Source organism: Rhyacophila brunnea, unplaced genomic scaffold, assembly GCF_057557595.1.
Source record: "Rhyacophila brunnea isolate RB1 unplaced genomic scaffold, BYU_Rbru_1.0 scaffold_16, whole genome shotgun sequence".
NCBI classification, from domain to species: Eukaryota; Metazoa; Arthropoda; class Insecta; order Trichoptera; family Rhyacophilidae; genus Rhyacophila; species Rhyacophila brunnea.
In genome coordinates this window covers 3328898-3346868 of record NW_028232816.1, presented here as the reverse complement: position 1 = coordinate 3346868, position 17971 = coordinate 3328898, and positions in this window count along the sequence as shown.

The window sequence follows — 17971 nt, the reverse complement described above, 5'->3', positions numbered from 1 at the left end:
CGTTCAAAACGTCATGCAGGTGTCGATGCAATGCGGTTCAACGTGAGGTGACCTCATTATTTTTTTGGTGATTTCGGCAGATTTTGCCAACTGACAATGTTCGTTTAAAGGTTCAAAATGTGCTACGGGATGGGGACCATCAGTCTGATAATATTTTAAACACCAAGAAAAACGACATTACACATTTTTTTTCCCGTAGCGGCAACTTACTGTGACTTCACGTGATAGTCCGCGATATGCACAATGATATATTTCGCGCTTTAATGTACTGCCGCACATAGCATCGGTGCAGCATTTTTGGTAAAAAATATCCGCTTGTCACTTTATTCAATATTAACTGAATGTAGAGTGCGTCTGCATATGCAGTCATTTGTTTCGGCTAACTAAGTCACGTCACTCTCCGGGCATGGTCTTGCTTGTGTGCGCGAAAGAGAGTTGCAACATTTTTGGCCCTTTTTATTTATGGCCATGTCGCAGTCGATGTGAATTTGTATGTGCGACGGGGCTAAGATTCAAAATGGGAATAACCGCTAATCCAGAATTTTAAAAGAAACCGCATTTTGTACACTTTTTTTTAGTTCACTATTAATAATTGCTATCTTCTATCTTCTTATTAGGTATAGTTAGCATAGTATATCTGTCCGTGGCTTGGATTAATTAAATTATTTAAAAATAAACTGATTTTTTGAATGTGTTTTATTGTATCCAAGATGTATCTACATTCATCGGAAAAAACTTTCATACAATTAATAGCGATTTAAGCATTATATTATGAATTGAAGCTAAAAAGGAAAAAAAAACATATGGATGCTAATAATTAAATATTTACACTACGCCTAAGCCCTCGAGATATATAAAATGTCAAGATACGTTAATTTGAAATTGCATACATACTAATACTAGATCCAAATAATATAATAACAGTTGCAAAAGTCACCTAGATATTGAGAAAACGTCGTATACGAAGTCAAAAATAGGATACAATTTTCTGTTTTATAGAGGAATTTAAGAGGAAGATATTTTTTTTGCTTTTTTTAACAATTCATCCACATTAAAATTTACTATTCTTAATCCAATATAAAATTAATGTTGTATCTCATAAAAAAAATTTTATAATTGAATCACTTATAATTAAAAGAACTTATATCACAAAATTCCAAATTTCGGATTATATTGTAATTTTCAATAAATATCTACCATTCTACATTAAAACAACTTCAGCCAAATATATCTTTGGTATAAAACCAACACAAGTCCTGGACTAACATTCATTGGAAGTCCTGAAGAACATACATTTTGTTTGCGGGATGGCAGAATTCCAGTAACAATGCCTATTTTTAAGACCTATCCTCAAGGTTATGTACCGATAAACAAAAAAAAAATTAATAATATAAAAACCTTGATAAAATATATTGATCCAACAGCACTTGATTTTTATAATAAACAACTTGAAAACGACAGAAAGTGAAGAAAAACACGAAATCGAAGTTTTAGATTTATTAAAAATCATAATAAAAATAGTTTTTCAAGATACGTACCTAAAATTAATGTTATTATTTTAGTATATTTTTGCTTGATAATTACAACTCCATATTTCCAGAATTTTTAAACAGCTCTCTCTAGTTGATTTTATTTTTAAAAGAAAGATTTTTTTATACAATCTAATTTGTTTAATTTATATTTATAGTATTAGCTATATTTTTACAACGTTTTTATTAGGTCGTATTCTTGTTTGTTCGGTGCTTGTTTATCCGGTACAAATCTTGCAATCGATTTTTAACTAACTTCCGAACTAGCTAGACATTTAAAACTTTTAGAATATATCAGAACACAATGCCAATGCATTCTTTTAATACTTTTAGCCATCTTTAAGTAGAATTGTATTAATTGTCAGTTAATTCTGTTTTGTATGAAATATTATATCGGAAGAAATCCGTAAAAAGTAAAACACTATTATTGGTTGCTAAGGGAGTCCTAGCAACTAAATTATTAATATATACGTGCGTTACTATGGAAATCAATATGAATCAAAATGACATTTCAGTATTCTATATTTATTCAGTATTTCTATCAAGTACAATTTTTTTTTGATCGTTTAAGCTAGTCAAGTCAAGTTTATATGATTCAACAGAAATTTAAAAACCTTGTATATAAAGATAAAGTTCTTTTTATCTTGTAATTATTTTTAATATTTTTTACATTTTTTTAGTGAAACAAACAGTTTTCTTTAATTAATAAATAATAAATAATGTGCTTTTTTGGATTTAAGTATCTTATAATATCGGTGATTCAATTATTCATTTTCGTATAGGTGATTCAAATTGTTTGATTGCAACACTAGGTAACTTTTAAATTTCAAGTATTCGAAATTCCCTTTTGTTTTATTCAACTAACATTTCCACGACCATACTAACATCATATTATCCTCTTTCCATTTTCCATACTTATAATGGCCAAGACTATATAGTCAGCCGACCAGCATCTACCACAAAAGAGAGTCCACCGCCTCGGAGACCACCACCACGACTATGGTTGGCTTCAACAACGCTGGACCCAAGGGAGCCATGATCTCCCGGCCTCCTGGATCTGTCAGTCCCAAGCATGTAAGTTATTTTCATTGTAGTTTATTTATTCAAGAAATTAAAAAAAACATAGCGACAGTGCCACCTGTCAACATTCCTGGACATGGCTTAGTTCTGCAATGTAAATTATTTTGATCAAACTCACATGTAGCATTAATTAATTGCAATGTCGTTTAATAATTTCTATATGCTCGATATGCTAGTACCTACTGCACTGTAAACATTTGTCAAACTATGATGAGAGTATCTAATTATTTGTTTCCTTTCGTGACCCGAGTTAAAATAAACAATTCCTTTATTTCCGTATCACTTTATTTTTTAAATTTAGAATTTGCGTTTAAGTGTATCTTTTCTTTCACCGTACCTACCTTATTTAATACGTTTTTCTCCCTGTCTCGCTTTCTCCTACACATTAATTATTCTGTCAAGCGTTGCAGATAAATCAAGACAAAAATAATAATATATACATATTATATTATAAGATAACGATATTATTTATATTTCTTTATAATTTTCTACCAAAGGCCAGAAGAGTCACTGCCTACTACATAATAATTAATATATCCTAGAAAAAAATCAGTTGTTACCGAAGTGGAAATATTGAAATGCACTGAGTGTATGTGATTTCAAAAAAACTTTGTTATTAACACTTTTATGTTTATGTTGCCAGATACCCTGTTTGGAAAACACGGCCGTCTGAGGTGAATCGCGGGAGGCGGGTACTGGCCTCCGCCAACAGCGCTGCTCCATATCCCGCCCGCCCCCCGCATTAGCCGTCCTCAGAGAAGAAAGCTTCGGAAACACCGATGACAACCCAGAAATCAACACGACCGTTCTTACGTCCCTGGTGATCGCCCCAAACACTAACTCGCCGCCGCCAACAGATGGCGCCACTGTACACCACACCCAGAACAATAACGTCGCCAACCACACCCAAGTGTCAAACGTGTTTTTCGACTCCGACATCATCGTGAAGAATCCAAACAATGACCTAATTAAAAACGGAAACTTTGATAAGTATGTGAATACAATTATTGCATCAGCTACAGCAGTTTCTAATGATGTATTTTTGTTTAAAAATGGTAAAAAATCTTTAGATAATACTACAGAAATAGATACTAAAGAAAATTATAATAAAGATAATGCAGTTATTAGTCGTGATAAAGAATATGAATTAACACAATCGAAACGTAAAACTTTTGATGAAACTCCTTCAGTTTCAAAAGTTAACATATTATCAAGATATCAAAGTATGAGTAAAGAAGAATTACCACTATTTGGTGATGACATGGTCAGTAAAACTGGAAATTCTTCATACGCCAGTAATTTTTGTAGAGATGGCTCTAGTTTTGATATCCATATTCAAAGTGGAAGAAATTGTAATATAAATGTAGAAAAAAATCCAATGCAATGTGAAAAAAATAAAAGTGTTTCAAATCTTGATGAATCTGAAGTTCTGGATAAGTATGGACATTATGGAAGATTGTCAGACTCTCTTGAGGAATTTAATACCCGTTTGAAAGAAAATCTGTGTGAAGCAGAAAGACAAATAGTTTTAAAAAATAGTAAATTAAACACCGAACAAAGTTCTGATCAAGAAAATGATCCATTAATCATTAAAGACGATTTTTTTCTAGATTTTTCATTAAATCGTATTCATAATAAAGACGACAGAAATGTCAAAAGCTTTACTGATAAACAATCTTCTGAAATTACCGAAAAACCAGAAGATACTAGTAATAATTTCGATAGAGGCGGACAATCTTCTGAAATATTCGATATTACTACTGATAATTCAAAGTGTATTAAAGTGAAAAACCAAACGATTTGTCGTGACAATTCCGATTCTATTGACAGTGACAATTAATAATAGGGACTCATCTTAAATTCAGACTTAGACCTTTCGCTCATGGAGAAACTAAAATCCGACGAACTGGTTGCTGATGGAACTCATAAACTGGTCAATGACTGATGTTTCGTACACGGCGCTACTGAAACCCACTTGCAATAATAATCTCATAACCTCAAAAGCTTTTTCCGTAATATCTTTACGGCAATATTTTGGCAGCCTGTAATAATACAGACGGAAGTAATTCTCAACTTCTGCTACAAATTTTTAATTAAAAATCGGTTCGCCCATCTATAACTTTTGACGTCTTGACTAGTTATTGCTTGTTGAGTTCAGTTCAGTACTACCAATCTACTGATATAGGCACCACTGTTTTATAGGGGACTGGAAACATTACTGAGAGACTGGGAAATTAGCATGTTGCGTCTCTTCAGTTTAGTTAGTTAGTAGACCGTTTTGAAACTGAGAGATTCCAGTCTTGCTGTGAGCGAGTCGCCATTGAAATATATTAGCTAGATACTGGTTGAAATTCTAATTTCAGTCTCGTCTTTTTTTAGTATTCTCGTGAGCTGAAGGCCTTAGGATTCGGCTTACACGCTCACGTAAGTGAGTGTGCTGACACTTAAAAATTATGTTGGCCTATATTAATTGTATATGTTTCAATATTGAATGTGATATAATTTAATAAGCATATCTATTATAATGTATAATTATTTAAATAGGTATAAACATCGTTAAATGTGAAATAAAATAAAGATATATTTACTTACATTAATTAATTTAAATGTAATATAATCTTACTTATATAATATTATTAAACATATTTTTATCATTATATTTTATTATCAAACTGTTGCTTCCATATCACAAAAATATATAATATTTAGTGAAATATACATATTGTTTTATATTAGGTACATAATTAATATTATATTTTTGTTTATTGATTGAATTATTTTGTATGTTTATGCAATGCTGATAATAATATTATTGTAGATACTTTTTTCTATGCTTAAATAAAAATAGTTTATAATACGATATAACTGTCACAAGTGAAAAATACGTATTTTGCAAATTTTATAAAACTATTGAAATGGCTGAAATAATAATTTAATGGCAAAAAACTTCGATAATAATGTTATCTTTTCTACTTTTTGACTTATGACAGTTTAATTGCGGGTGTACAATATGTTTTATAATTTTAAATTTTATTCATATATAAGATGTTTCAGTTAAATATTGTATGTAACCAACCAGTTAATTTTTTACAAAAAGCCATGCACGACTCGTGGTTTTCGTTGCCTATGAGGCCTATCGACTAAACGAAATACGTTAAAATGTTGGCATATTCTTACATAGACTATAATATTTTAAATAAATCATAGTAAAATACGTTCTATTTTATGTTTTATAACTTTTAAAGTTTATTATAATACAACATTATGTAATATAGCATTGATATTATATTATAATATTACGTTATAGTGTCCAGTTATATTTCCATCTATATATTATTGTGTACATAGTGGGTTTAAAGAATGATACTAGTATTCATTTTCAAAGTGAACTTATTCCACTTCAACAAATTTTCGGCAATAACCAAAAAACTGTTAACGGTGTTGATGTTACATAATATGCTTTTTGTATTGGAATAAGTTACTTTTGTTACTAACACCAATTTTGAAGTTGATTTTTTCTACTGAATTGAATGCTATTAGGTTCTTCTATATAAAAAATACTTGTTCAAATATTTATCCTTTAAATTATGGCATTTATAACTCATTTTCGTCAAGTAGTGGAATAAGTTTATTTTGAAAATACACCCTTCAAATAAACAAGATATATTTATTTAAATAGCACTGAGATTTACAATATTAGTATAAATTATGGGATGTACTTATTTATTTAAAAAAAAAATAGCCAAAATAATCCATCACAAAATTTTAGTACACAGATGAAAGTCAATAGTAATAAAAACAGTTATATTATATTGCTCATGTACTTTTCATCTGTAATATTACCACTAGAGTCTGAAACTTCTTCAGATTTACTTTCCAATTTTTCAACATCACATTTCGACTCAGTGACATTAATGTATATATCTCTACTTGAATGCAATAGTCAAAAATACTAGTTCCGAGATAATTAAACTTTATTGTTGGCGTCATACAAATGAAATAGTTAACTACCTATATGTTTATTTTGTCTTTTCTGTGCTTTATAATAATAATGGATGATAGTGGTAAGATTTTGTGTATACCTACCATTATTAATAGTGGATTATTTCACTTATTACACTATTGCTTTTAAGTTACAGGACAATTCTAATAAATGCAACAGTGACATTTTTCCTTTAAATGCGGTATTAATTTTTTATCTCAGTGATTCATTATGTAGGTACAGCTTTCAGAAATTGATTAGCACACTTATCTCGAATTCACCTTTTTTTGCTTTATTTCTCTGTTGTTTTCATGTAAAGATATACGTTTTTATATAAAACATAGGTTTTTTATGTTATTCATGGTGATACAACATTTCTTACTCCACTATTGATTCCGTGATTTTTTCAAGAAGAATAAAACATGTAGACTCCCGAAACTATCACCGCGTTAATAATTAATATCAAAGATCTTGGCATATTGTTTGACTCACAATATTATCTTTTCATTCTACAGCTCAGTTTTTAGGATTCACCATAAGACAGATTAGCCTAGTGACGTCCCTAGATAAAATACCGCCCCTAGGCAGCGCCAAAATGCCGCCCTATTTTTTATACAGTATTTTTATCATCCTTTCATGAGTGCAGTATCTAAGAAATGTGCTGTATGGATTTATTACTAACAAAATATCAGACTAATTAATCGCAAATCTGCCCGTGTCGTTTTTGGTCATCAAGAACTCGTCGAAAGGCAACGGCAGTAAACTAGATATCGCGAACCCCAAAAAACCAGTGAGCTGAATTTGTAAATGAAAAGATATTTTCGTTATTGCTAAGTACGCGCCGGTCGCGTTGTCAGCACTAAATGAGTTAAGACGATACATCAGTGAAACGGCAAATAATTTTCATTTTGGACTCGCTGGCATTCAGAGAGAGAACGTCGAGGAGACAATACGTCAATTTGTTTCGTGATGGCGATAGGGGTATTGATTCTTATATCGTGTAAAGATGACTAAAAACGTTACCCATTTACTTGAAAAAGAAAATATGTCAATTAATATATTATTATTGTTACTAATAGAACAATAAACAGAACATTAAATGGACGCATGTCGGATTTATATAACAAATTATATTTCATTCGGCATGCGTCATTTGCAACCCGCAATCTGCGCATCGCCTAGCCACGATCTTTTTAGACCATGCCTCAACCAAGGTAGCTATTTCTATATATTCCAAATGATTCTCCTCGATTTGCCGCCCTTCGAGTAACTGCCGCCCCCAAGCGACGATCAATCTGCCTACCCCCACGGGACGTCACTGGCTTAGCCATTGAAGAATCCAAATGTCTTACGTACACTCTACGTATTAGTACAGATGGGCCAATTAAATGGATTCCTTATGAGGTTTCCTACAAGCATATTTCACAGCGTGTTCAAAAGATTTTTTTTCGAAATCTTCATATCATGTACCTATATAATTATTTTCCTTCTCATAATTTCTCAAATGAGTATTTTTCGATTATCTTTCTTCAAAGCATGCTCACCTTTCACTTTTTTTAAGCTCGCATGTCACTTCTGCTCTTAAAGCATTTCACCTATTCTCACGTGGTATAGTTTCCTATCCTGATTTATTATGTACAATTTGAATTTATCTGCATTCGTTAATTAACATGCATGGTTTCAGCTATGACTTCTTTTGGATGAAAACTGTTACCCAGTGTCAGGCTTATCAGGTAGTGTTGACCTGTGTGTCCCTGATAACCATCTTAGAAATAGAGACCATCAGTTGTTTATAATTCTCCCAAGGTGTAGAACCAACCTGCCACTGGTAACGCCAATTGGGAGGGCGATAACTATGTTCAACGAAATTGCTTCGGGTGTTGATATATTCCACCTACGTGAGAATGAGTTTAGGTGGACGTTGTTTTATAAATTCTTAAAAAAAGGGTCTGCTTAACTCATCCGGTGTACTTCCTTGTACCTATCTAATTTATCTACTGATCTATCTCTTTTTTTATGTAATACTGTTTTATATTTATTTGTTCCTAAATGTCATGTTGTGAACGTCTTTAACTTATAATTTGTAATGTACACAGTTAAAAAATAAATAAATTGAAAATTGAAATTGAAATCAGGCACCAAAAGCGAGGATTGGGCGACTAGTCAATGCGCATCCTAGAGGTGTAGACATGTTTAGTGATGCGCTATGTATTTAAAAAAAAATCTGTTTTATCGTTATTTTTTCTATAAGATTTATCTATAAAAGTTCTATTGTGAACGCCTTAAATTAATAATTTGTTATGTACGTACTCATCGTGATTTTTTTAAAAATAAATACTTTAAATAAAATGGATAAAACTTATAAAAATGTTGTGCATCACTGATATAAATAAAAATGCTGATTGGGAATGTTTATATACCTACCTTACCTATTGCTAATAGTATGTATAACAAAAATATAGTAATCATACATGTTTCATAATATATTATAAAAACTACATAATGAAATATTTTTTAACCAATGATTGTTGTCATCATGACGTGTAAAAATGTTTAATAAATAATTATTAATTTTAAGATTATCTATGTAAAATTCGATATAAATAAAAATATTTTCCGTCTTGTCTATATTTTACGTAAAGTCAATATTGTACGTGGGGTAAATATAATTAAAATTATAAATTAAGATATTTATAATATATTATTAAATTTAATTAGACCTAAATAAATCGGCCAAAACTACATAATTATTGTTCAAAAAATCAATCAACTATTTTATTTGTTTTTAAAAATCTGTAATATTCTATTAAATGTCTATGACGAACTATTTTCATGTAATATGAATCAAATGTTTTTAATAAATCATAACATAATATATTAAATATCATTTATTTTTTATCCCAATATATACGGAAACTACAGTACCTCGGCCACATTATGAGAGGACAAAAATACAGCATTTCCCAACTTGTCATTCAAGGAAAGATCAATGGGAAGCGTAGCAGAGGACGGCTCCGCATTTCGTGGCTTAAGAACCTCCGTGAGTGGTACGAGTGCAGCTCCACTGAACTGTACCGGGTAGCAAACGACAAAGATAAGATCGCCTTAATGGTGGCCGACCTCCGCTAGGGGATGGCACAATAAGAAGAAGATACACGTATAATTATTACGTAAAGCTACTAAGGTTTGTGAGATATGGAAGCTTTAGGCTAAAGCTTCCAAAGGTTTCCAACGGGTTCCACGGGTTCTCAACCTAATGGTCGCGACCCCATGTGGGGTCACCGAGAGTTTTTGTGGGGTCGCCGGCTGAAACTGTAAATATTAAAATAAAAAAAAATCAAATTGCATCCTTAGTATGACAAGGTCCAACCAACAAAATTAACATTTTGAGTGAGTGTTGTGAAAGTATTTCTTTTATCCATAATTAATACATATTTGATTTTCAGGATTATCTGCTGATAATTGATGGAGATACTAATTTTACAAAGTTTTACCTGCATTGGTTTATTTTAAAACCAAAACAAAAAACAGATTAAATATTGAAAATGACATGAGGTTGGCATTAACGACAATTTGACAATTTTAAAGCTGGTTAACGGGTTACATGTAAGTTGTACGTATGCAGTTCATCGTGGGACACTTATTCGTGCGCCGCAGTACGTGAAACATGAGTTCGTATAACATTTTATCAAATGACGAGTTCTTCGTTGAACATTTCACTGTGGAATACATTTGTACGTATCTTACAAAATGTGGCGATAGTTTGCAAATAGTACTGTTCCAATTATTAGATTAACCCTAACCTAACCTAACCTAACCTAGTAAAGACATCTCATGTTGTAGTATACGTACAAATATACTCCACGGTGAAATGTTCAACAAAGAACTCGTCATTTGATTAAATGTTACACGAACTCATGTTTCACATACTGCGGCGCACGAATAAGTGTCCTGCGGTGAACTGTTTACGTACAAATTTCCGGATACGGGTTAACGAGTTGCAACTTCCGGACCAGGGACTGGTTTTGGACTGACCAATATTGGGGTAGATGGTAGACTTTAGGGGACGCGAAGACCCGCGAGCTTAGAGCCAGGAATAAGAAAAAGGTAGGTTTTACAAAAAAATGCTCTGAGGATATTTCAATTTTGATTGGAGTTCAACCGAGATATATAACTATGTAAGTATAAGAGTTCAATATATATTTGACTGATACCTTTAATAATATGCTCAAACAATGCATGCCATATAATATGCACACGTGGTACAAATAGAGTCCGAGTAAGGTTAAAATAAAAGTAATGCATTTCCAAATGTGTATATAAGTATGCAAGTATACACAAGACCCGAAAGACCTCCAAGGTAGAATGCAAGAACTCGCAGATGCCAGTCAAACGGTCGGCCTAAAGATAAATGTCTGATGAGGAACTGTTTTTCGGACTCTGCGATTATTTGTATTAATGGCACCCAACTCGAGGAAGTCAGCAGCTACGTCTATCTCGGACAGCAGGTGCCCATAGACGGAAACATGCACGATGACATTGCTCGAAGAATAAAGCTGGAATGGAGTGCTTTCGGACGTCTGAATAGTATCTTCAAGAGTGACCTACCATTATGTCTTAAGCGTAAGGTGTTCAAACAATGTATGCTACCCGTGCTCACGTATGGCTGCGAGACATGGACCTTCAACACGAGAGATTTCCAAAGGCTACGAGTCACACAGCGAGGCATGGAGAGGTGTATGTTGGGCATCAAAACGAATTGGTTAGGAAGCATACAGGAGTACGCGATGAAATAGACGTTGCCAAACAGCTGATATGGAGATGGGCAGGACACATTGCTCACCGAAAGGACGACCGCTGGACAAATGCCGTCATCCAGTGGTACCCAAAGGGCACAAAACGGCCACATGGTCGCCGTAAAAGCCGCTGGATTGACGAACTGGTAAAGTTCCGCGGAAATACGTGGCAGCGAATGACACAGGACCGAGAGAGTTGAAAGAAGCTTGGGAAGGCCTTCATCCGACAGTGGATTGACTCCGGTTGATGGTGATGATATAAGTGTGCGCTCATGGAGCCCGAGTGGTAACGTGTTGGTTTATGGGTCCCGGACTCGAACCTTAGGTCTGCCAAATTTACATAGTATTTTTCAATGTGTGCTTCGACCCAGAGTGTAGACCCAATAGGTTAAACAAGTCGCTAACACTCATTTTACGTATAAAACACTAAAATCTGTAAAATTATAAACAATCTTGTACAATAAAATAACACTGTCACATCACTGAAAACGTATATGTCGCACCGTGACTGTAAAACGAAGACATGTGCAAATGACATATTTTGGAGATAATATTAAGGTTTGAAGTCTTCGTTTTATTAGGACAAATAGAGTTTCTAAAAAAAATCATAATATATTTTTTATATGTACATTATATTATTGCATGTTCTTTCAGTTACTTTACTTTTAGATTATCAAGTTCACGACTTTTGCAGTTGTTTTGCATTTAATCTCGAAATTGGTTTTACACTCATGGTGCGAATTGTGTTTGGATAGTGTATTGACTAGTCTTGCACCCCTCGCTAACGGTTCTAAGCTAGAATATGTCATGGCTGCGACCACATAGATAATTGTTGACAGGTTCATATTATAAATTCAAATTCTTTACGTCGTCAGGATTGGAAACTATCCCTCGTGACACCAGGCGAAAAAATCTCAAGAACAGAAATGATCCATGAGATTCGAGAGAGAGTGAAAACCGAGGAAACCTTGTAGAAAAATTAGTAATGTTCCTTTTCTTTTGACCATAATATTATCCAATCCTAATAGGATCATATCGTGGGCGTAACAGAAGTCACTAACTAAAAAACATAATAGTAATGAAAAACTCAAAAAATAAAGATTTTACAACCATTTTAAGAACACCAAAAACACAAAGCATTGATTATCTCAGAACTGTGTATTTGGAGTTAGTGACTTCTGCATGTACGCCCACGATATGGGCCTCCATAGAGTAGAGGTTTATATTAACAGATTTTTGTTTTAACGAGAAATGTATGTTAGCCACTTGCTCAATCTATTAGGTCTATACTCTGACTTGAATCACAAATTGAAAAAAAAACAATATGTGTATTTGTCAGACCGAAGACTCGAACTTCGGACCCACGATATTATAAGCCGACGCTTTAACCGCTCGACCATCGTGAGCTTCAATTCAAATAGTAATGTAATATACAAAAAAATGTTTTTATATATTTGCCATAATACTGTGTGAACATAATATATTCATCATCATCATCAGCCTGAATCTATCCATTGCTGGATGAAGGCCTCTTCAATCTGCTTTCACTTCTCTCGGTCCTGTGCATTGCGTTGCCACGTACTTCCGCAGAACTTTATCATTTCATCGATCCAGCAGCCTCTAGGTCTACCTTGCGGACGTTTTGTACTTCTTGGATACCACTGGATGACTAGATTTGTCCAACGATTGTCTCTTCTTTGAGCTATGTGTCCAGCCCATCTCCATTTAAGGCTTTTAATAAACTCTATTACATCGCAAACCCTTGTCTGCTTCCTTATCCACTCATTCCTCTTTTTGTCCTTTCGCGTTATGCCAGCCCAGCATGCACCTCTCCATACCACGTTGTGCTACTCTAAGTTTCTGGATCTCTCTTTTACTTAGGGTCCATGTTTCACATGCATATGTGATCACGGGAAGCAAGCAACAAAGTAGATTTGAAAATAAATGTAACAAAGACGAAAGTCATGTTCAACTGCTTTGCATGCCAAAAAGAGATCCTCATCAATGGCACTCAGCTCGAACAGGTGAAAAGCTACATCTATCTGGGACAACAAGTGTCTATAGATGGATGTATATTCGATGAAATTGTTCGCAGAGTAAATCTAGGCTGGAGTGCTTATGGCCGCCTGAATAATATCTTCAAAAGTGACCTTCCACTGTGCCTAAAGCGCAAAGTGTTCGACATATTATTATATTATATTTTATAAAACAATTTGGCACGAAAACAATTGTATGCGTTAGGTCTTAATAAATATAAGCCCTCAATATAACACTGATTAATATACGAAAGCAAGGAAAAATACAATAATAAAACACTTTCAGACTAGCATTATTTCATTTGTAAGGACAGCAGTAGTTTACTTTAGTTATACATAATAATATATACTTATATATATTCAAATAAATGTTTCATATACCATTATTTCTCATAACTCTCAGATAAAGCAATCTTAGACATTATTTACATTATTCAGGACCCGTATATAAATCGGCTCATCAAAAAGGGTCGAGATTGTGGGAAATAAACATCATGTCAGTAGATATTATAATATAAAGCAAAACGGATCAGTGAACGATCTATTCGCTTGACCAATCTTTTAATAGGCCACTTGGCTTAGACAGTGATAGTATTATTATAATATACCAAAACGTCTGAGAATATTCTCTTTATAAACACAAATATATTAATATTTGATCAGTCTATTTTCAATAACCGACAACCCCACAATTCAATATTTTTAGTAAAATGACGCCTTTGTGTGCTAAGTGTAAATGATTGGTTTTAACCAACAGATCAAAAGATGTCTACATTAAATTTCTAAAGATTACTACGTTATCTTCTTCTTCGTTTACACTTTTTTGTGTCGCTACATTTCAAAATCAGCCAAGTCCACCTATAGGTATTTTTGACTTTTTTATGAATTACTGAAGAACTACTGCTTTCTAACATTTCTGCATTATCAAAATGTGGAATTTATTAATTTTAAATATTATATACTCGAAATAATATAAACATTCACCCTTGTGACTGTGTATTTGAGAAAATAAAAACCTGTTTTTCTCCTATTCATCTATAATGGATTTGGCTGATTTTGAAATCTAGCGCCACTTTTAACACTCAGTAGTTTTGCGCATGCTTTACGTTGAAAGCGTGTTACACACTGCGTCAACTGTCTAGATTTGTACGTCAAATAGTGTTGTCATATTTTCAATGCTGATTTTAATACAACGATGTAACATTTCTCGTTTTAAATCCTTCAAAATTATTATGGCATAAGTCATCATCATCATCAGCCGGGGTCAATCCACTGCTGGGTGAAGGCCTCCCCAAGCTTCTTTCAACTCTTTCGGTTTTGTGTCATTCGCTGTCACGTATTTCCGCGGAACTTTAACAGTTCGTCAATCCAGCGGCTTTTAGGGCGACCCTGTCGCCGTTTCGTGCCCTTTGGATACCACTGGATGACAGCATTTGTCCAGCGGTCGTTCTTTCGGTGAGCAATGTGCCCCGCCTATCTCCATTTCATCTGTTTGGCAACGTCTATTACATCGCGTACTCCTGTCTGCTTCCTAACCAATTCGTTTCTCTTACGGTCCTTTCGCGTGATGCCCAACATACACTTCTTCATGTCTCGCTGTGTGACTCTTATCCTTTGGATATCTCTCGTGTCGAAGGTCCACGTCTCGCAGCCATACGTGAGCATGGGTAGCATATATTGTTTGAACACCCTACGCTTAATACATAATGGTAGCTCACTCTTGAAGATACTATTCAGACGTCCGAATACACTCCATTCCAGCTTTATTCTTCGAGCAATTTCATCGTGCATGCTTCCGTCTATGGGCACCTGCTGTCCGAGATAGACGTAGCTGCTGACTTGCTCGAGTTGGGTGCCATTAATACAGATAATCGCAGGGTCCGAAAAACAGTTCCTCGTCAGACATTTATCTTTAGGCCGACCGTTTGACTGACATCCGCGAGTTCTTGCATTCTACCTTGGAGGTCTTTCGGGTCTTGTGTATACTTGCATACTTATATACACATTCGGAAATGCATTACTTTTATTTTAACCTTACTCGGACTCTATTTGTACCACATGTGCATATTATATGGCATGCATTGTTTGAGCATATTATTGAAGGTATCAGTCAAATAATATATTGAGCTCTTATACTTACATAGTTATATATCTCGGTTGTGCTCCAATCAAAATTGGAATATCCTCGGAGCATTTTTTTGTATACCTACCTTTTTCTTATTCCTGGCTCTAAGCTCGTGGGTCTTCGCTTCCCCTAAAGTCTACCATCTACCCCAATATTGGTCAGTCCAAAACCAGTTCCTGGTCCGGAAGTTGCAACTCGTTAACCCGTATTCGGGTTATTCATGATTTTGCGTGATGCCCTACACCTCTCCATGCCTCGCAGTGAGATTTTTAATTCTGGTTTTTTTTTCGCGTGCTTTACAATTGTACGTCAAATAGTTGTCAATATTACACGAGTAGCAGTGTTGTCATATTTTAATTTATGTCATATATTACTATTTTTAAAAACTATAGTGCACAAAACATCATCTTTCAAAATTATTATCCTATTATGCATTTTTCGCGGAATTATTTGATTGACAACACTGAGTCGTGATGTTGAAAATAAATTCGTCCGTGATGGAGCTACGTGTGTTAGCACTTTTATCACGAAAAACGGCCATTTGGAAACCGGTTTGAGACAAGCAATCCGCATGCATCACGATGCGTTCATCTTACCAACGAAAAGGCAAACGGACACAAAGCGCGCCGCCTGTTCTCATATTCATAATATAACATATTCTTTAACACGTGTTTACGTTTATTCCAAATTTTAGATTCCGTACCCGTAGGATAAGACAGTTTGTACTAATTTTGTGTTCCCTGATTTTAACCACAGACCAGCAGTGACGTCCCTAGTTAAAATGCCGCCCCTAGGCAGCGCCAAAATGTCGCCTCATTTGTTCATATATTATTTTTATCATCCTTTCATAAGTCCAATATCTAAGAAATGTATTGTATGGATACAAAAATACGTGTATTAAATAAGTACCAAAAATTAATATTGCCTGTAGTTACAAAATACCGAGTCATTGCAGTAAAATTTCATGAAGCAGACCTTTTGAGAAATGTCGTTTTACAGTGTGAAACAATCACGGCAGCTTCTATAATTTTAGGTATTGAGAACTCGCAAGTGTCAACACACCATCGTCAGCTATTTTATATTGAATGCCGTTGACCACTGCAGTGCTACTTACACCATTATAAATAAAACACGCCAACGGACTTACAACGTCGACAGGTTTAATTATTTTGCTGTATTTTTTTGACTTGCTTGAGGCACTTAGACTATAGTTGAAGTTATTGGCGTTGGTATGTAGAACATTTTTCTACAAAAATGTCAGTTTTTATCTTTTTGGTACTTAGCGCCTTAATTAATACACGTATTCAATTATTATTAATCAAATATTAGACTAATTTTATTATTCGCAAATCTGCACATGTCGTTTCTGGTCACCGAGGCCGTCGAAGGGCAACGAAAGTAAACTAGATATCGCGAACTCGACAAAACCGGTGAGCTGATTTTTTTAATGGAAAGATATTTTCGTTGTTACTAAGGCAAGGTACTTAGCTCTATCTCTATATTTCAAATGATTTTCCTTGATTTGCCGCCCTTCGAGTAACTGCCGCCCCCAAGCGACGCTCAATCTGCCTACCCCCACGGGACGTCACTGTAGACCAGGCATGTCTAACTTACATTGATTTACTATCTCTCATAGTCATTTCCAACTTAATAAATGTATAATATTTAGCTAAGCTAAGGATACTAAGACGTTAATTATTAATAAGAACAGAGTTACTTGTTTTACACTATTTTTTTATTCAATGAATAATTTGCAAGATTAAAGAATATAAAACTATTAATTGAAACAAACGTAATTCTGAAACTCCTAAAAAACATACATACAAAAATAAATCAATAAAAAAATATGGTGCCAGATGAAACCTGAACTGGCATTCATCAGACTCCAGAAACGCCGTGGTTCAACCACTACTGATAATCAGAACCATTATATTAGTTATTAGCCCGTCTACACTAACGTTTTTCCGGTCGCGGTCTGAACGCCTCGGGAGCCGATAGCAATAAAAATAGCACCGATTGTGTTATGCCATTGCAACATGCCACAGTATTAGTTAGTTATATGCTTAAGGCGATACTTTAGTGAAACGGAAAATAATTTTCAACTACAGGCGCAACGAAATTTTGGACTCGCTGGCAGTCTGAGAGCGAACGTCGAGGTGTCAATACGTCAATTTGTTTCGTGATGGCGACGTGGGTATTAATTCTTAAATCGTGTAAAGATCACTAAAAACGTTACCCATTTACTTTAAAAAGAAAACATGTCAATGAATATATTATTATTGTTACTAATAGAACAATAAACAGAACATTAAATGGATGAATGTTGGATTTATATGACAAATTATATTTCGGTCGGCATGCGTCATTTGCACGATCTTTTTAGACCATGCCTCAACTGAGGTATAGCCTTAAACTAGCCGGGT